Raw genomic sequence first — 21,599 nt, forward strand, 5'->3', positions numbered from 1 at the left:
CGCTAAAGACTTCTGGGAAATTTCTATGGTACTAAACTATCCAACCGTATATTCGGACAGCTCTACAAATTGACCAACACACCATAGCGCACTACGTAGTGAGTATAGTGAAAGAATTTTGAGATTTTTTTTTTTTTTTTGCGAATCCTATGTGAATTTAAACTTAAATAAATACAAAGTCCATTTACATTTAGTGAGCAGTTTGCAGCATTTTTGCTAAGCCTCCATCTAATTTTTTTATTTATTGTCAAATATTAGTATTTAATCACTCAATCCTATAAATAATTTTGATTCTGAGAATATTTTCCTATTATTTACTTCAACTCTGGTTAAGATGTTAGACGTCAATCTCTTCTATGGACAAAAACATTGAATTTATGATCACTTGGGAGCATGATGAATGTGCTTTCTACCTTAATGAAGGTTGATATTTCTGCAATCTTAGCATATAAAAACCAGCTGCTTAGACGTCATAGAATTGTGAATAAAATGTCTAACTTGTTTTCCTGTCTGTCTTCTTTCAGATGTTTATTGTTTCTGTACAGCTACATGTAACATGATTGTAAATTGCCTCACATGTTCTCATGTAAATTTATTAAAATGTGATCAAATGCTCGCACACAACTTTATGAAGAGTCTTTCTTTAAACTCATAGAACTATAAATGATGAGTCACTTTTATCTATATTTTAGTTTACAAGAATGAGCTGCTAAAAATGTTGCTTTAAGGAAGATAATTTGTTACCTCCAAGCAATTTACCGCTAAGTTTTAAGACAATGGAGACACTTAAGGAGGAAAAGCGCACTGGCATGACTCAGCATTCCGCCTACTTTGTTGTTCGGTTTGAAAGTGCTTTTAATGGATTAGAAAAGAATAAAAGAAAGAAAGTAAGTTGATGGTTGCTTAGTTTCTAGCTTCTAACTCTAAAGATAACTCAGTAAGAGATTATGAACACATATAGGCTGTTAGGTAAATGTTACGTGACACGTAGAAATGACGGTTTCCAGCCAAACACGCGAGAATACACCTCCTTTTGACATGTAAACTCATTCCTTTTCCTCTGACTTGCGATAAAGAACCTCTGCACCTTCTATTTACTCTGTCATGTTTTCTGCACTAGATCCTAGTACATTGGTTGATAAAATACCAATTCGATCAGAGTTGAGAACTGAGTGAGTTGCGAAACAAAGTTAATTCAGTCACCATTTTTATGCCATACAATGAAAGTGGAAAGAGAAATCGGCTGCAGTGATACCGTCAAATCACTTGTCCGTCCTGGGATAGGATCTCTCCCTCATGTGTGGGTATCCCTGAGGTTTCTTCTTTTTCTCCTGAATCAGGTTTTTTAGGAGTTTTTCCACACCGGGCGGGATGGTCTAAGGGCAGGGATAGCAAGATTTATTTAGTCTGTTTAGTTTAGCAATCTGAATTTGAATTTATTCAAGGATCCTCATTAGTCTCAACCAAAGGTAAGACTATTCTTCCTAAACGAATACATGCATTAATAAACAAAATATAAAATACATTAATTAAAAAACAAAAAAATAAAAAATATATATATATACACATGATTAAAAAACTACATAGTACATACATTATAAAAAACAGTACATTAAATTCATTGAAACAAAATAAAAATCATAGAATAAGAAAAACAATTAAAATAAATTACTCATTTGTGCAGTGAAATTACATTCTGAATTATAGATTTCTTGAGATATTAGCAATTAGATATTGTTTATATTTTATGACTAATCTTCTGCTTCTGTAAAATTAAAGAAGCCCAATGAGGGAATTGTTTTTGTGATTCTGGGCTGTATAAATAAAATTTAATTGATAGAAATAATTTCTAAAGAAAGTTAAGAGATGCAAATTATGTAAATGTTCTTATTATCTCTAACTTCCATAAAACATGATTGTACATTTATTTGGCATCTACTAATCATCTTCTCATTAAGGTATATCTGGGTTCTTGATGAGGTAATTACTGTAAGATGGATTTGCTTCATTACTTGGGTGTTACCTGGTTTGACAATTTCGCCTTTTTGTTGTATGTTTGACGAGGTTTAGAAACACACAACATTATATAAAAAAGTATTCAAAATGTATTTATGTGTTTGTCTTTTTAACAACAGAGAAAGTTTCAGGCTTGTTTAACAGGTTTGGACGGCTTCTATTCATTTCTCACACTGAATACTAAAGAACATAACAGTCATGACTTAATTAGGTAAATAAGGTAATAAAAGTGAACTAGATGTCAATATATTTCATCCAACTTGAAGTGGGATCAGCAGACGGCCTCATGTAATGAATAAGCAGCTTGTTAAACCGATTGATTCTTCTCCTCCCCGGCGACGGCTCAGGCGTATTGCTGAAAATGACTCAATTGATTGGGATAAAAATACGAGAGATCGGCTTAGGGAGCAGGAGATGTGACCAAGAGTTAGATCTTAACCTCAGAAATGGTCAAAATAGCAATCTGACTCTCCCATCACTGATTTAATTTAGATAAAACTATTGAAAAGAACATTTTTATGTGTAAAAAATGAATTCCTCTTTTACATTTAGATACGCAAAGACCGTTTGAGTCGTTCGAGCTCAGCGATCTGAACCAAAGATTAAAAAAGTGAGGAAAACATCAAACTGAAAAGTAGAAAATTTATCAAAAATAATAGATAATTAACTTGAAGGACTGAGGTGAACAAGTGAATAAGCAGTCTGAGGAACTGCTGCTTGAGACAAATCTGACCTCAGTGGAATAAAAATATAGACCACGAGTGGCATGAAAGGCTTTTACATATACTTGTATGTCACTTTAATACATATTAGGCTGGTAAAAGCCAGTTTTAGAAACACTTTAAGTAATCTGAAAGCTGTTGAACATGTCTGGATATTTTAAAATAACCTTTTTAGCATTTTTATGTTGTAAATTTGTCATCACACATCTGATAATCAGATAAAAATGGTGGCAAAAGTTGACCTGATAGATGTTCAAATATTTGCAGAAGTAGCATACGAATAAATTAAATTAAAAAAATAGACATTGTGATTTCCAGATTTTCTGTTTAAAGTATGTCTCTCACAGTGAACATGCACCTAAGATGAAATCTCAATGATTTCCAAGAGAGGGAACTTGCAAACTCATTTATTTGCCTCACTGTATGTGAAAAAGATGCTTAATTCTATCAATTAAAAACAAATAAACAAAAAAGTAGCAATGGGTAAAGAATAACTGAAAATGAATGCATGAAAGCAGACATTGGTTTGAACTGATATTTAAGTAAATAATAATTAAAGGTTTTCACTATAAGAGGCGTACCAATGAATTTAAAAGTGAAAGTGTTCCCCCGTGTTTCCCTGATCAAGAGAAAGCTGGCACGGACTAATTCATGGATTGGAATTGGAAACGCTCTTCTTGCTTGGTCAATTTAAAGACTCACTCCTGTGAGGCCTTCTTTTACCTCCTGCGGTCACCCCCCCACCATGACCTTCGTCTAATCCACAAATAGAAAGTCATAGATTGAGCAGAATTACATTGAAAATCTAAGTTTTTGTCACTGTACATAAGAATTATGATATTCCTTTAAATAAATGACAGACATTATAATAAAAAAACACTCTGATTTCAGAAAATCATCAGGAAATAAATGAAGGACTTCAATAACCCAAGAAGGTTCTGTGATTATTGGACATTTGGATACTAAATGTAAAACTTGTCATATCAGCTCAGAGTCGAGCCGCCCTCACAACGACTTCATTTGTGATCCGCTCTGACAAAGAAACATATTATCAGAAAATAATAAAACAACAATGAAAAAACTCATTTATTGTTCATGACTAAACTTTTACTTTTGGCACGAGTCATTTCCTACAAGATCCAAATTATGGAAAAGAAGAGCAAACAGAAAGTCTTTCCTGAAACTACAGATACTCCCACAATTCATGTTTTTGATAGAACTAATGGAATTAAAGTGTCATGTTTGTAAAACTGTCTTTGCTATAATTTTAACCAGCTTTGGTTATTTCTTCCTTTGATGTTCTCTATTCAGAGCTTCTCAGAATTTGATTTTTCTTTATAATAATAGATTTTCATTTAATGAACTTGACTCTGTAGCACAAATGTAAAGCTAGTGAACATCTCAGCAGTACTCTAACAGGTTACAGTAGGGAGCAGAAAGACATTGAGGTCTGAACCCCCCCTCAGGCATTTTAAGAGCTGCAGAGGACATGGTTCAATGAAGCTCAGTCACAGCAAATGGGATTTCTTTTGATTTGTCTCGGTGTCAACAAATCGTATACTATTTTTGACAAAAATTGTTTACAAAATAACAGTTTTTTCTTTTTGCATTCTGAATCAAATCCACTAAACTGTTGATTTTTGATGAGACAAAAGTAAAAAATTGATAAAAAAAAATGTAGTGACTACATAAATGTGACATGTATTTGAAGAAAAAAATAAGATAAAAATTAATAAATTAACTATATCAATGTGCTCTGACTTAAAAAATAGACTTCTTAAGCATGGCCTAGAAATGTCTTGAAAAAACATGCAAACATTAACAGGATTGCTGTAAGCAGCAGGTTGAAAGCAACAAAAGATACATTTTGGTAAAATAATTTAATTTAAAGACCCTCTCCGATTATCTTTTGATCTATTTTCAAAGGATTCCCGTTGTGGGTGGGTGATCCTGGGAATTTGGGTATCGATCTGATATCAAGTAATTCCAATATTGACAATATTGATACTTTTTCCTTGAAACGTTGAGTTATGGAATAATTTCGTAAAATTGCCTTTTTTTGTTAATAAAGCGTATAGCAAAAATCAGGACTGAGACTTTCAGCAAATAAAAATGTTACAAAAATCTCTACTGAACACATATCAAATATAGAACATGTATGTTAAGTGAGGGATAATGCCCGACGAAGCGTACATTATAAGGAATTAATGCACGATGTGGAATCCTGAACCGTCTGATGCAAAGTTTATAATGGTCACTTACAAAAGAAATAAACATTTGATACATTTTTGTACTTTATTCTTGCTATTTCTTGTTATTTTTTTGGTTTAGATTCTTGATTCACAAAAAAGCAGACCATTTGATACGTAGTGCGACGTTTTGTCACGGTGACATAGGCACCTGAAAAGTAACAAAATAAAAAATGTGACAAAATAATAAAAACTTTTGAGATTTTCTAGGGAATAGTTTCTGCAGAGCAGCAATGGTTTATCAGAAATTTGCCTCAGAGTTGTGGGCAGAACAGAGCAACCCCGCCCCCTTTCCCTTTCCCATTACTGACAGATGGGAGCAGAGAGCTTGTGGCCCATGCAGCACATTTTCTACAAATCTTTTTCCAACATAGTTTTTTATTTGGTGCTGATTCACAACAATTTAAAAAAATGAATTACACAGAAATGCAATTCTAAGCTTTATATACAGTGTATATATATATATATATAAGTCCATCATAAGAAAAAATGGCATATGTTAAAAACTCAATTTTCATAGTGGTTCTTAAGCATAACAAACAGCTATTTGTTTATTTTTTTAACCTTTATTTTACTAGGAAATCCCATTGAGACTTAAATCTCTTATTCAAGGGAGACCTGGGTCAAAAAGCATCAATACAAGAAAATAAAATACAGTTAAAACAATTAAAATAGAAATAAAATACAATCACAGTAAAACACAATAAAATCACTGTAGCTTATACGTCTGGTGTTGAATAAAATGGTTAATTTAATTACACTTTTGAGTTGAGTAAAGTCATATTTTTATTTGCATGTTTTTATAAAGGTATAAATACATTTTAATATAGTTAAACTTAATAGTGACCGTCAGGAAACACGTTCATTGCTTTTGTTTGCCAAAAAAACATATTTATTTCTCTGATTAAACAATTATTTGGTTTTATAAATTTAACTCTGCTTTTCATTTTTCCTTTTTCGTTATTTTTTATGAAAGTACAAGTTTATTTTTCCTTCAAGAATTTCAAAGTCAAAGAGAAATTCAGGTGATTTTTATCCTATTTTTCTCCATTGTTTGTAAAGTAAAGTGCAATGTTTAGAAACACAATGGTGAATACTCTTAACAGAACTCTCTTTTTGCCGTTTCTTCTGTGACTTTAAAGGCAGCACAGTGGGTCTCATTTAAATGATACCAGACTAATCACTCCTGAAATATGGATTTGCATATCTGGAGCTCACAGAGGTGTGAAAATGTTGCCGTTTGGTGAATACTAATGAGCAAAACTTATCGTTAAGATTGTTTTTCTGGACATTAGAAGAAACCACTTAGCGGGTCCCCATGAACAGAGAAGCTGCGGCAGAGGATGACATTTAAGAGCCAAACCTCAGCTGTCAGGATATTCCCTCATTTTCTCTACCAGACTCATCCTTTTCAGGGTCATACAGGTCCAACGGAACCTCATCATCAGCTGTGAGGCAGGGTGCGCATTTATTAGGTCACCAGTCAATCACACAAAGACAAACAACACACAGACTAGTTCAGACTCTAAACATGCAGGTTTTTGGATTGTGGGAGGAGGCTGAAGCAAACGCACATGAATATGAACAGAACACAACTGCATTCAGGTGGACGTTTTGTGCAGACTTAGTCCAAAGTATTTAAGTGTTTGTAACTAACATCCATTTATGTCAGCTTGACATGCTCAACTGATATATTATAATGCAGCTCCGCTGTTCTGATGCATTTATTAACCCTTTATGTGTTTCTGTGCTGCAACAACTATTTCATCCAGAAATTTGTTTCTGTGTTTTTCTCCTTCCTGTTCAGAACCACCAGCAGATGATTCAGTTCTGCTGAAGGTTTATTCTTTTTTAATGTTTTCCTTAACACAATAGTCCATGTTCAGAACAGGATGTGACATAATAAAGCTTTTTAATTAAAGCATTCAATTTTTGCTAAAATAATTTAATTTGAATGATCTAGATAAGATTGAAGTGTAGATCATAACTAAAATAAATTGAATTTTTGCTTAAATTTAGCTTAAAATGAAAATGTGCCTCATTGAAAATGTTTTTGGTGTATTAACTTGTATTCTTTTCTGATGGTGGATGACAAATGTAAAAAAAAATGTAACACAAAATTGCCTTTCTGAGTATTTCTTTATTCAAATTGTTGGAGCACATAAAGAAATGCTGTTTCTCTTCACATTTGTTGCAAAGAAATACACTGCATGGGCCACAAGCTCCCTGCTCCACTCCATTCTCTTGCATCAACTTAGTTTGATATTTTAGACAAATTACAATTTTTCGATACAAGCCAAATGTGGCATTAACGTACTTTAGGATCCCCTCATTCAGAGAAGCATGTTAGCCACAAGAAAGATCCAATATGGTGGCTATTTGTAAAGATGGTGGCCATTTTTTTTAAGATGACGGCTTTTTAATAAGATGGCTGTCATTCAATCAACTGCTGCAAAAATATTAAATGTCGATTTACCCTAATCTTAACAATATGGGTTCTTCAAGCACAAAAGTTAGTCTTTAAATTTGAGGGGTACCTACAGAATACTATATTTATATGGTGTTCCCTTGTGTATTTGCGTTTCTTTAGTCACGGTTTTATGTATTTGCGGATTTTTTTTCAGTCATGCTGAAGAAGAAAATCGTAGAGGATAATTATCATCCAGAGCAGGAGTTTATTATTACAAATTTGATGCTTGTACAACAAAATGCATGATTGTTTTAATATCTGGCTCCATGGTGCATTCACACCGAACACGACAGGTGCGGCGGAGGCGTCAAGTCTCAACTTTAAGTCAATGTAAAGACGAGATCCGCTCTGCAGAAACTATGTCCTAGAAAACCACACAGGTTTCTTGATTAATCATAATTAAAAGACCACTGGAAGCACTTTGAAAATAGGTCATAAGATGATCACTTTAAGTCAATTTTAAAAACTTTAATTTTGTTTTTTATTAATAAAGTTTTTCTAATAAACAGAATATAATGTTACAGTGATGGTTTCCCAATGCCCCTCTGAGTGTGTGTTTGACACCGTCAGTGCAGTCGAGGTTAATGCTGTCCGGGCCTTTTGACACCGCCCATTGCAATCAAATTCATCTCCATCTGTTTGACAATACAGACAAAATACATCAAAAGAATCCAAAAGTGGACGCTCCGTGGTGCTCCCATCTGCTCAGAAGAATGGATGGAAAAATGGAAAAAAACACTAAGAGCCGTGGAGTTGGACATAAGAGCACATTTTAATGCAGAGTACGGTAATTCCTCAGACCTGATGGGGCTCAGAAGATACTATTACACTGTGGCTAAAAGCACGCCGTTGAAGTCAGAACTCCTCATTTTACGAGCCCCCACTATAGAATCCATTATGAAGCCATTGCAGTTCTTTTTTATGGAATACAGATGTACCACAGTGATGTTAATTTGTAAAAATTGAGTGACAGCTGTGATGATAACAACTTTTGCTCTGAATAGAATGTCTGTGTTAGAGCAAAATTGAGTCTGGAAGCCACTAAACTTCATGTTTTTAAGTTTTTTAACTTAATCTAATCATGATGAAAAAATAATGGTTTATTGAAACCATCGGTCTACATAAGAAACAACTGCAGACTTCATGGTTGGCATAAATGTCTTACTTATTGACATTTCTAATTTATTCAATAAATTATTTTCCTCAAGTTGTAGAATTTGAGAAAAATCCCAGTGTGTGAGATGATTTATGGTTAGATAAAGGTAAACTTCATGTTCGTCTATTTTCATAATCATGCTTAAAATTCACTTGTTTTGAATTTAACCAATTTGGACTTTATCTAAATCAGTAATGAAGATGATTCTGAATATCTTAATTACTAATTTATAAGTAAAATAAAAGAAAATATTTAAAGATTAAACATATTTAGGCTCTGTGTCTTGCAACAGCTGCCCTTCACATTTTTGACTGTAATGTTAAAATAAAGAGAAGCAAAAATCTCCACAAAAGATGTCTTAACTAAATATTTCTCAAAGATTTCAGTTATGTGTTATTTAGAAAATATATGGTAAGCTGGCTATTTGGCCTTTTGTTATTAAAAAAGAATGAATGTAGGAACAGGTAGATACTGATCATTTGAATAAAAAAGGTGAATTTATTGTTTCCTGTGAACTTTGAGTGCTGTAAGTGCAAATGTGTGGTTCACACAAGGTGCGGAGCGCCGCGACCCCCTGCAGAAGGCTCACGCAATGCATAGGATTGTTTGGGCGTCAGGTCTATTTTGTGCACGAGCTGCAAGCGATCCGCGTCAATTCTGGCAGGAAGTTACATCAAGAAACATGAGAAAATCTGCTTTTTTTCTTTTTATATAACCAATTTTTCACACTGCGATTGACAAATGTGATCATGTTTTTGTTTCTATTTTTATCTCTACAGTCTGTTTAAACATACAATCTAAACAAACACACACTTCTCTCTGAGCGTCTTAACAATAAATAAACTAAAGAAGTGTAGGCCTACTTACTACTTACCTCTTCTTAGCAGAAACATGGCGTAATATTTTTAGGTTAATAACTTACCCATGATGGCAAAAACAAAACAAAAGTTCTAGTAGAAGCGCCTGTCAAGCGTCGCAGAAAAATATGCATCTAGTGTGAATTGCAGGAGAGAGCGGGTGCTGCTCGCACTTACAGGTTCAGTGTGAACCTATAGCGTCATGCTACGTTCACACTGCCTTGAAATTCACATTTTAGGCTTCTGCATTCAAGCGTCACTACACAAATTTCTACAACCATTTTTGGGCTCTACAGACAAAATGTGTTGCCATTGTACATGCATTGAAAGCTAAACAAGGTGGAATTTTGACCAATCAGGGACTCTGATTTTTTTTTTTTATACATGTGCCCCGCCCCCAAGCTGACAGCAATTTTAATATAAATTGTATATACATTTTATATAAAATTGTAATGTCATCCGGGGGGATTATATATGAAATATATATTAAAGTTGTTACATCATCTTGGGGGGCGGGGCATCTGTCAAATATAGTTTGATGGAAAGTATATTCCTACATCTTCTAGCTTCTCCCTACCTTGACATTTAGCCCCCAAAACAGATAAATATGGAAAAATAGTGTCTTCAAATGTTACTACTGCTCAATGGCGTCATCACTGTATTTCTCAGCAATCCATCCTTCGCGGCAGAGGATTACCCCCTACAGTCACCCCTTAAAGATGCAAGTTAACAAATTAAGACACCACTGTAGTCTCAAATGCTCCTTCAATTGGAGGGCAGGGGAAAAATTTGGATTCAGCCAAATAATTGCGGCTTGTGCCTGGCCAGAATATGACACTAAGTCTTTCGTTTCTCAGAATAAAGCTACGGGAAAAAAAAGAATTAAAATAAAAAAAACTGAAGCAAGATTTGCGAGGCTTGCACAATGTCAACATTTCGCACCAAGCCTCTTCAAACTGTAGGTGGCAGACATGCACTAGTAAAAAGCAGAATAAGAAGTAGAAGAAGAAGCCCCTCCCTGCTTGTCCAGTGTGAACGCCATCGGCGTCACATTCCAGGAATGACTCACTTTTCTCTGTTGTGTTCTCTGCAAGATCTTGGAGTGAGTTTCCCTAAGGGGTTTGACAACAGCTATGAGTTGAGAGGTTTGAAATCTCAAAATCTGAAATGAGGACAAAATGTTGTGTCCCAAGAAATCTGTGAGGATTCATTAAAACAGAAAAGTCACAAAAGTCTCATTCTTTGCAACTGGGCAGCTTCAGTTATTCTCAGCTGGAATAAAAATAGAGCACTGAGGAGTTTCAACAACAAACTACTTCTGTTGTCCAGATGCCTGCTGACCACCTGGTTAAATATAAAAGCTAAAGGAAGATTCACTGATCATTAGTAAAATAAAACAGGTGGTGTACATCTGGACAAAATTTAAAGCTCTCAAACAAAAACACAAGGCTTAAATTTATTTTGTTTGGGGTATTTTTCAGATTTTTAAATAAAGTCTCACTCACTACAACTTGAAAAGTTCACTTTCATGCCTGATTTTTTTCTCCAAATCAATAAAAAGCTATGATGTTGGAACAAAATGCAAAAAAAATTAATAAAAACAAATATATCAGATGTTTAGACAAAACAGAAATGTGAACTCTACTAAAATAAAGTCATGATTTTCAACATAAAAGGTTCTCCGATCCAACTCTGTAAAGTTACTCCAATTACTCCAAATACGCATTATTTGAAATGAGACAATGGAGAAAAAATGTGAAATATTTTAGATCAAACAGAGTCCCAGCATGCCCAACAGAGAGAGCCAAACTGCTTTGTAGTGAAACAACAAATAAACTGTGAAGATCATAAACGTCTGTGTTATCCTCAGTTCTGAACAGTTGTGTGTAAGGACTGCTTTTGAAACTGTAAAAAAAAAAAGGCTGCTGCAGACAGTTCTGATCAAAAAACATCCAGCCCACATTTTGGAAATACCGTTCAGGATTTTGATTGGTCAGTTCAGTGGAGATCTGCATGTTATCAACTCTTTACAGAATTAATTCTTCATCGTAAATATATCAAATTTAATTTTCTTTTAAATTTTTTATTGGTGGCACATGAGTTTAGAAAAGAAATATAATGTAAACTTAAGTTGCAAAAGTTTTGTTTTCCCCCTTTAACTTTTTGCATAAAGTGTGAAATATGCAGTTGTTCCTCTGAATATATTAACAGATATTTCGATATTTCCTTGTATTGGCCCCTCCCAAATAAAATACATTGAAAAACGGACAGACTGTGTACTACAAATGTTTTTTTTTTTGGTGAAATGTCTTCCTAAAATAAAATCCATCTGTATATAAACAAGCGATAAAGGGAATCAGAAAAACAGATAAAAAAAAAGATTTTTGAAAAGAAAAAGTCTTTTGACTTGCATGAGAAAAATTGTGGCTTTTGTTTGGATTTTCTTATTTCTTAAGTCAACAACTAATAAAAACATGAATACTATTATTATTATTATTATTTACTTTAGTTTAGGGTAGGGTGTGGTAATAATAAACTAATTTTAAAAAATTAAGGAGAGCCATTTTTAGACATTAGATCACTCCAGTAGATTGGTTGATTTTAAATAACTGTTAATAAATGAATAACTGTTAATAAATGAATAACTGTTAAATAAGCCGAACTTTAACGTGATTTATACTCAGCCATAATCCACCATGTCGAGGTTTCCTCTGGGTAACGCTCATGTGTCGGTCCTGATGTGGTTATAAATATAAGTGTACTCATGACAAAGGGAAAACAGTCCTTTTTAGAAAACTCTAGTAAGAATTTTCTTCTATTATGAAATGAACATTTTACACAAAAGTACAACTTTTCATGCATAAAGTTTGATATGAGTAATGGTGAATGTGAACATGAAGGAATGAATGAATTAACTTAGCTAAGAAAGTGCTTCCATATAAAAGAAAGAGGGAAGTTTTAAAAAAATCAGACAAATTAAGAACAAAAATATAAAAAACAGTATAAAATTACAAAAACAGTCTGCAGTAAAATACATAAAAGATCAATAAAAATACAATAAAACAAATAAAAAATAGAATAAAATAAAATGGCAATAACTACTGAGCATTAAAAGCTAACGGGTGCTAACTGGTAAACAAAAATTGGACTTTTGCTACTTTTTAAGCTTCCTGTGAAAAGAAAAAGCCACAAATGATATTACAATTGAATTTCCTCATCTACTTGACAGATATGGCAACACCTTTTGACGCCAGGAGTTCAGCTTTTACTACCTGAGTTTGTTGTGGCTGCTTTATTATGGGGGGGGGGGTGAATGAGGGCCCCTATGCAAACCAGCCAATGAGAAGCAGTGACCTGTGGGTCGTTTCATTACATCGACAGCACAGATCCACAGGGAGAGGAGGGAATTTCATCAGAGCTGCTGCTCCGTTATTGAACTTGAAAACTTCAAGAACTTCTAAAATCATTTGATTAGAACAACACAGTGTACAGATCTAACTTAAATATGATATTGGTCGATAATTTTAGATTTCTTACATTTAAGTCAGTTATCTGTTTGTTAGAGCTCTTAAGGTTTTTTTGTCTGTAAGAGTTTTGCAGGGATATTTTGTTTACGATATCAATTTTAGTCATGTTTGCTTAAACATGTAGTGCTTATTTTATTTTTTTTTATGAGAGTTGGGCAGAAAAGAGGTACATGCAGGGTCAAACAAACATTGACCCAAGATTTATTCCAAGATGGCGACTTGTTTTCAAGCAGCAGCTCAGAGTTCTCAGATTTTGTTTGTAGGAACTAATTTAGTATGAAATAACTGGACTGTTGAATATTGGAAAAAATAAAATGTTTAAAATAATCTGCAATAACCTCAGAACCCCTGAAAAGTGTCACTGTACCTGCATAATGGTAATTGTTTGATTCAAAACAACAACATTTTACAATTCGATTCAAGATGCCTCATTAGATCATACAGTAAAATATATACATAAAATGTCCAAACTGTTCAAACCACATGAATGAAATCTCTCCGTCGGTACAGAAGGGAGCTCCACGGTGCAGTTTACGATGATCAATGATGCCAATTGCATCTGGAGCTCTAACGATGATGGATGTTTTCCAGAAGGATGAAGCAAAGTGGGGAGCGGAGGAAGAATGAGCCAAGTGCAAAACATCTTCGATTTGTTCAATATCTTCTTTACCTTTGGGATGTTGACAAATTACAGTGCGAAAACTGAATTCCAAAGAGCTAATTAAAGATTGAAGCTGCTCGAGTCTGGTAAATATGTAGATAACTTTGAACGGAGTGAAAACAAACCCATTTTTAATCTAAGCTTCCTAATGGGTGGTCACCAACGTCCAGTAAGTCTACAAGGATAGACATGGAAATAGAACCAAAGAAGATAAAGATGTTCCTTTTAAACTCATTATTAGAGTCGTAGGTCACAGAATCATTGAGATCCTCTTCCTTAAAGATGCATATTACTCTTATAAACCGACTGATTCATATATACCGAAGTCCAGAGCATTTGTTTTCACAAGAGATGTCAGTCATTCAAGTTATAGTCATAGCAGCTTAAAGCATATGATACATGTTACTATTGTCTAATGTTGATTATTTCCATCTTACGTCAAAGGACAAGTTAGCTGAGTTGCAATTGTATGGTATGCTAGCACCAATTTTTAAAGTTTTAAAGCCTCAAAAAACAGTTTCTAAATGAAAAATTCCTACATTTTATTCTTCAAAAATCACTCTTTAGTCCAAATATCCAAAATAATTTGGACATTTCATGTGATCTGACTGAATGATGCGGTAATGCTTCCTTTTACAGTATATACTGTATACAGTATACTTACAGGGTATTTAAGTGGTATTTACATGGAACTTTTTTATACCCGATCAGTACTTACATGGTACTTGCTGTGCATTTACGTGGTACCATTTGGTTCATTTGTGGTACCTTCTGGGTATTAATGCTGTACACACCAGGTATTTTATATAGTACCCACTGAGTATTTACATGGTACTTTTTTGTACCTACTCGGTACATACATGATACACGTTGTATATTTATGTGGCACTTTTTGGTTTATACTTATGTGGTATCTACTGGGTATTTATGCTGTATACACTTGGTTTTAACATAATACCTACTGGGTATTTACAGGTTTTTGTATTTGCTAAATTTGTTAAAAAACTTGCATTTAGGTCATTGCATGGTGGCATTTTAGGAAATGTGACAGTAGCCTAAAGACCAATTTGTAATTAGTACTACGAGTACTATTGGTACTATTAGCTCTATGAGTAATATCTTCATTTTATTAGCTAAAGTTTATTCTGCCAATTAAACAGCAGCCAAACCACCAAATTCAACTTTATTGTCTGTTTTTTTTCTTTACTTACATTATAAAAACAGACTCCATAGAAATAAGTAAAAAAAAAAAGAATTATATTTAATTTTTAAGAAAACAAAAAAAATCTGCCATTGGAGAGGGAAAGATCGTCTTGCCAAGAATTCTTAATTTATGAAAATAAAGACAAAATGAACAAGTTTGGTTAAACTAAGATCATTTTGCTATTGAAAAAAAACATTCTTGATAAGATTTTTTTCTTTCAAGTCAGGAAATTACACAATTGTCTCTGAAGATTCAATTTTTGCATCAGTAATGGGAAAAACAAAACCATCTCCAACAACACAGCTGCAATTAAAACGTGCCATGAAGTGAGTTCCACGACGACTGTGCCAAGGTGCCTCGATTTATTAAACATTAATGTCCTCTCTGCGTCAGGCATGAAACAACTCATCATCCTTCCATTAACCTCGTGGCTCTTCGTCTCCTCAGCACCGATCCTTTTGAGCTCTGGGGTGTGGATGACCAGGGGGTGTTTTTACAATTGCACAGCATGCTGACAACTCATGTAATCAAATCTATCAGTACAAATTGCTGGCTGGCCCTCGAAGCCTCTGGGGTTAGAGTCAGGGGTTAAAATAAAACAGCAGGAACGATGGCGTCTGTTTACTATGACCATGTCTCTGTATGGAAATGATTTCCTCAGAAATTATTTTATTTTTCTCCGTCACCTCTTTTTAATCAACATATACTTAAATACCAAGAGGCTAAGAACTTCCTACTTCCTGTTTTATCTTAAAATTAGATACAAATACATTATTTAAAAGTCTACTGGTTACCTTGCTGTTAAAATTTGGCTCAAAATTAAGACAGATTTCAAATAGAATTTAACAATCAAGACAAGAAAATTAAGATTAATGGAATAAAAGTCTAAATTACAGGATTTAGTAGTTTAATAAAAAGCAAATAGTTGTTTTTATTGTTTTAGCTGTAAAAAAATAATTCAGATTTGGTTTACTGGTGACCAAACACTAATATTTTGCTTTAAACTTTGGGTTTCCAATTAAAATAATAAAAAAAATATTTATACAAAATTAGAAGGATTTCATAATTTCTTTTAACTGTAATGCCCCAAACAAGCTATTTGTATTTGATCTCTACTTTATTGTTTTACATTTATATTTTCTTGTGATAAAACCTAATGGCTCAGGAAAAGATCTAATCACAAAGGGATTTCCTGGTAAAATAAAGGTTAATAAAATAAAAAACAAGTTTGTATCACTGTAAAAAGTGAAATATTGAATCAGTTAATAAAAATTCTGTAACGTCTTACGTTTAAAATGATTAGTTTTCATCTAATTTAAATTTTGAGTTGATAGTTCACTCAACTTAAATATTTAATTTGCTAAAAACTAACATATATTTAAATGTAACAGCTGTTGTCAATTGAGAAAATGTTTGACTTTTTACAGTGTATCTTCATGTCTGGTATTGGGTTGTTCCTGTTGGATTCTCAGTTCCGTGGTCGGTCTCACCTGTGGATCAACTTACCTGAGATTCAGAGAGTTTTTCCATTTGTGGAAATTTTATAAAAAATAATTTAGCATTTTCAGAACTAATGCATTTATTACTTTGACTTTTAAAGTATGTTATGGTTTTTATGCAGTAGTGTACCGTCAGGGCCTTAAAAGCCTTCAGCGCAGGCCTAAAATTATTTGAAAAGAAGTATCTAAATAATGTGTTTTTATATATAAATTTGTCCAAATATCCCTTTTCAGATGCAGATTCTATGGAAGAAAAAAAACAGTAATGGCTAAGGAAATATCCGAGTTAATTTATCAGTCCAGAAAGACTACACCCCCTCAGAAAGTGAACCCGGATGACCTCGAGGAGCTTCTCATTCTTTCTGATGGAAACTCTGATTGTTACAGTGATGAAGACCTGATAGAGTTTCCATTTCAGGAGGGAAAGTGTTTGCAGGGATTGATGCTCTGACTAGACAAGTGGGCGTTCACTCCTAGCAGTTCAGCAGACAGGAATCCCCTGCTGATACTCTGATGATGCCGGGCATATTCAATAACACGACGTTAGGACCATGTTTACTTAAGTACAAGTACATAACCGACACTAGAAAGAGTTTTACAATGAAATGTGTGGGAAACAAGGCATTTTAGGAGTAAAAACATGTTTTTTTATGTAAGAAAGATCATACACTCTAATGACTCAATAGTCTGTAAATATTCATTCAGAATCTCAAGAAAAAGCTATATTTAGAAACTCTACAGACAGGGAGCTGACCTGAAGAAAAAAGTGTAGAGAAAAGGTCCTCACGGTCCTGAAGCTGTGAAGTTAACGGAGGTGAAGATGGCTGCTGAGCAGGTGTGGGGGCGGGGATGCTGTAACAGCAAAACGAAGAAATGTTTCCATTTAACAAACATTTACACAGAGAAAACAAGGAAAAGGACTGCTCATGGCAGGAACATTAAAGATAGAGAAGTTAAAATCCCTCAAATCATTATTTAAAACTATGTCCAATGTAACAATTTATTTTTTGTCATTTTGGTTAAAAACGGAATAGTCATAAGGGGAACGCTTTAAAAACCTATTAAAAGATGATCAGAGTGAGACTTTAAAACTAATTTCATGCCAAATCTTTCCTTTTGTTTTATTTTCTTGGGTTGTCCTTATCACTTTAATTCATAATCTTTTTCCTTTAACTATTTCCTCTGGTATTTAATTACAAATCTTTACCAGCAAGAAAACAAAAAGTAAGTGAAACAAACTCAAAACCGTTTCCTTCAAAAAGAGGAAGGACGGTGACGTTCATGCGGTGATGTTTACCTGATTTCCAGGTTTGCTGCTACAAAGGGGATTTCAGCTCACAGGAAGAGTTATTTAAAATCAAAGCTGCAAGCAGAGTTAAGTGGCCTTGATTGCAGTCTGCAATCTACAGCTACGTCTCCTGTGACCTGTCAGGGCAAGCCAGCGTTAAAGATGTTTGGCATACTAATAATAAGTATGGGCCGCCGCATGCTAGTTAAAAAAAGCTCAGAGTTTTTGACCACTTTTACCAGATTTTAATTAACATTAACATTTACCCTTTGGAATGACCTTTGACACCTAATTTTAACATTTTTATACACTTCATACATTTACATTGTAATTTAATATTAACATTTGAGTTTTTGCTAAGGATTTAGTGACCTATATGCATTCAAACAAAGTATATAACCTCGCAATTCATTTTTGTGTTCAACATTTATGCCTTTCTGATGTAGATTTAGTTTTAACATTTAGACCTAGTTTACTTTTACATTTATTCTTGGCATTAATATTTAAACGATACTTCTTCACATAAGGATTTACATACATATCTAGATTTGATCTTAAATATATACAAATATGTATGTATCAAACATGCTTTTAACTAACACATAAGCAATTTTTCCTAGAATAAGTGCTTCTAAAGTGAGATAAAAATGCAGGAAATAGAAGAAAACTGCTAAATCTGATCGTGAGATAATTTTAATTAACTTTTGGCATCGTATAAACACAGGATCCAAAGAATTTTAATTTCAAATAAAACACGCCATAAGAATAATTTTTTTTTTTTTTTTAATTCTCCCTGAGGTTCAGTTGGTGTGAGTTTAGGGGCCTTGTTTGGTGATCCTAGAAGTATCAAGCAAAAAGTACACATAAGCTTTTTTTTTATTTGATTTATTTTATTTTATTAAAATCGTATTACTTTTATTTAAAAATGAATACTTTTATTTAAAGAAAAGGGGGGGAGGGAATGATGTGCACTGAAAAAAATTAAAGATCAATTAACAAAAGCTCTGTAGTTAAAAGAAATTGTAAATGTTTAAAAAGTTTCTTTTTTATCAAATTAAAATTTAGGTTGATGGTTCTCTTAACTCATGAATTTATGTTGAGAAAAACTAATATTTTTAAATGTAACAAATTGCAGACTTGTTGTTAATTGATCAATTTTTCCATTTTTTACAGTGTAGAAAAACAAAAAAAAAGTTCTGCTCTACATCTTTTTAAAGGTTTGTAATTTAACAAGAACAAATAAGGATATTTAATGAAATCACATGGTCTGATCCATTTTTTTGACTCCAGGTAAATGTCTCTTTTTCGCATTAAAAAAAAAAAAGTGCAATTAAAATCTCAGAAAATTAGCAATAAAAATACTTTATTTTTTTTCTAAAACAGTTTTTTTAATAAAGTAAAAACAATTGTCAACTACTCGCATTGCCACAGCTATTTTGTCTGTTTACTCTTCTCTATAACATGAAGAAAATGTTCTTTGTTCTTCTGAAGGTTTTAGCATTTTTGAAAATTGATAATAAACTTAAATTTGCAGAAACATTTCTTTTAAAAAGCTCATGATGTGATCTGGAAGCAATCGTCTCATTCAGGTTAAAAGCAAAAGAGAATTGTGGATTTTGGGGTAGGAAGGAATCCAAAAGAGAAGGTCCATGAGCAGAGATCTTGGACAGTACAAAGAGTCTTGCCTCCAATTTTGGAGAAAGACACATCCTATAATTTTCTGCATCAGAAACTCCTTCAAAAAGCGAACATGCAGCAAAGAGCAGCTGTATCTGAGCTGAAACTCCTTGAAAAATAGCCAGAAATCCAACTAAATCTCTCCAGCGAAGTCATTTACCTCTTTTCTCCATTTTCTGTTGGTTGACTCTTATAGTCTTTTATGTTCTTCCTGAAATACAAAAGGGCTTTAAATGTCATTACTGCCCAAACATCAAGTGTTTTTTCTGTTTCAAAAAGAAGAAATTACTCTAATGTAAAAGGTCATTTTTGTATTTTAGTTTTATCTATCTTTATACATGTCTTTTCTTCAATAAATGTATTTTGATCAGTAAAATACTTTAAGAAATGTAATAATCTCAGTAGTTTTTCTGTCTGTCACATTAAATTCTTCTCTTTTGATAAAACATTTAGATATATAACATGCACATGATGCTTTTTTTTTTTTTACTTTTTAGTAAAAAACAGAGAATTAGAATTGTTCTTTTAAGCTTACAAAAGGTTAAAGCACATGCTTCTATTAAATAAAAAAAAAAAGATTTTTCTGAGCGCTGCGTACTGCATGTTAGACGCCAAAACAAAACACATTACTTTACAACCACAAAGTATTTTGTTTCACAAAATATATCGGCTTGAAGAATACAAAAAGAGTAGAAACAATCAAAGTGATGGAGGCAAATCATATTTATCCACCTGTGTTCAGGAGATCTGCTTCCTCTATTAGATTTGGTTTGCATTAGAAAACAGTTTGGATTCAGAATGATTCCACTCCGGCATAAAAGTGACAGTAGAGCGTGGTTGATAGAAGCCGTCTCTCCATGCCTGATTTCATTTTCCTTCTCTGTCCTTGCATTCGTCTGCAGCAGATTTTCAAATAGACGTTCTCTTTTTAGACCCTGACGTCTGTGTGCTGCATCACCACTTAACCGACGCTGATCAGGACTTTTCTTTTTTTATATAAAGGCATAAAAGAAGTTGATTTGATTGGCCTTCTGGTATGACTTTCAATGCTATCTTTAGAAACATTAATAAAACGTTTATATCAGGTAATTTTTTGTGTAAACTTTTAATAAATCCTTGACCATCAAACACAAAGCAGGACTGATCTGTAAACTAAAAGCCTCAAAAAAAGTTTGGAAACAAAGAAGCTTCATATAAACACGACAGTAGGGCTGCCACGATTATTCGACTAATCGACGACTAATCGACTATTAAAATAGTCGACGAATAATTTGGTCGTCGAAGCGTCGTTTTTTTGTTTGTTTTTTTCCTTGTTTTCATCTTAAAACTACTGTTCGCGCGTTCTAATGCCGGGTCTGCCTTTGTCTTTGTCACACATGCGCAGTGGTGCTAATCCGGTCAGCAATGACGTAACAGGAAGTTCTCGGTAGGCTCATAACAACACGCTAGCTCGAAAATGTGGGAAGCAAAAGGAAAATAAAAGAGGAAAAAGTGTCAAATGTAATTTATACAAGACAGAACTCGTGTTCCATGAGAGCACGATGGCGATAAATGATCACCTGAAGATGAAGCATGTTGAGACGGAGTTTGATCACGCTGAACAGAGAGCTTCGTCTAGCTAAGCTAACATCGGCGCTAACACAGCTAGCTCCGCCGCGGCTGTCATTACTGCGCTGTTTGGAGATGAACCAGAAGATCTGCAGTAGATCCGTGTCTACGGCGCTTCTGTCTGCATGGGGGACGTTTCATTGTCCGCGCTCTTTGAACCAAACGCCGCGAGGGCGGCACGGATAATGAGTTTACACTGGAAATGAACCGCTCGTCCAAGGCTTCATTCATATTCCGCGCCGGGATCACGTCGTTCGGTTCGAAGAGCGGATTATGAAACATTCACCGCGCAGACAGAGAGGCTGTGTGTCGGTACGGATCTGCCGCGGAGTTATGGAAGGATTTAAAACTACGAGTCCCAGAAGTGAAGGAGCTCACCTAAAAGTCCAGAGCTAAGTTTACAAGTGTAGCATTACATTATCTGCATTAAGCTACAAGTAAATGTAACTTAAAGTCACAAAAATGACAACAAACAGCAAAACAACCACAACATTAAAGAAGTAACACAGATTTATGGGTTCTCCCCCAAACTGAAAATATGAAGTATCATTCTGCGCATGTGCAGTGGATGTAGGTGTGAAAGAATGAAAGTACTGTTGTACATTCTAACATGCCCTGCTTTTATCCCTTTTTAAAAATATAAATTCCCCCCTTTTTATTTATTT

General features: G+C 33.8%; 1 long non-coding RNA gene across 1 annotated transcript in view; it reads right to left on the reverse strand.

Annotated features, from left to right (window-relative positions):
• The window catches only part of LOC112155438, a 60,947-nt gene that overhangs the window by 24,588 nt on the left and 14,760 nt on the right, over positions 1–21,599 (reverse strand). Inside the window, exons 2-3 of the long non-coding RNA XR_004946937.1 lie at positions 19,487–19,537; positions 17,116–17,213 (exon numbers count right to left, since the gene is read on the reverse strand). This is a non-coding gene — a long non-coding RNA (uncharacterized LOC112155438). The remainder of the gene's footprint in view (positions 1–17,115; positions 17,214–19,486; positions 19,538–21,599) is intronic.

Source organism: Oryzias melastigma, linkage group LG21, assembly GCF_002922805.2.
Source record: "Oryzias melastigma strain HK-1 linkage group LG21, ASM292280v2, whole genome shotgun sequence".
Classification (NCBI taxonomy): Eukaryota; Metazoa; Chordata; class Actinopteri; order Beloniformes; family Adrianichthyidae; genus Oryzias; species Oryzias melastigma.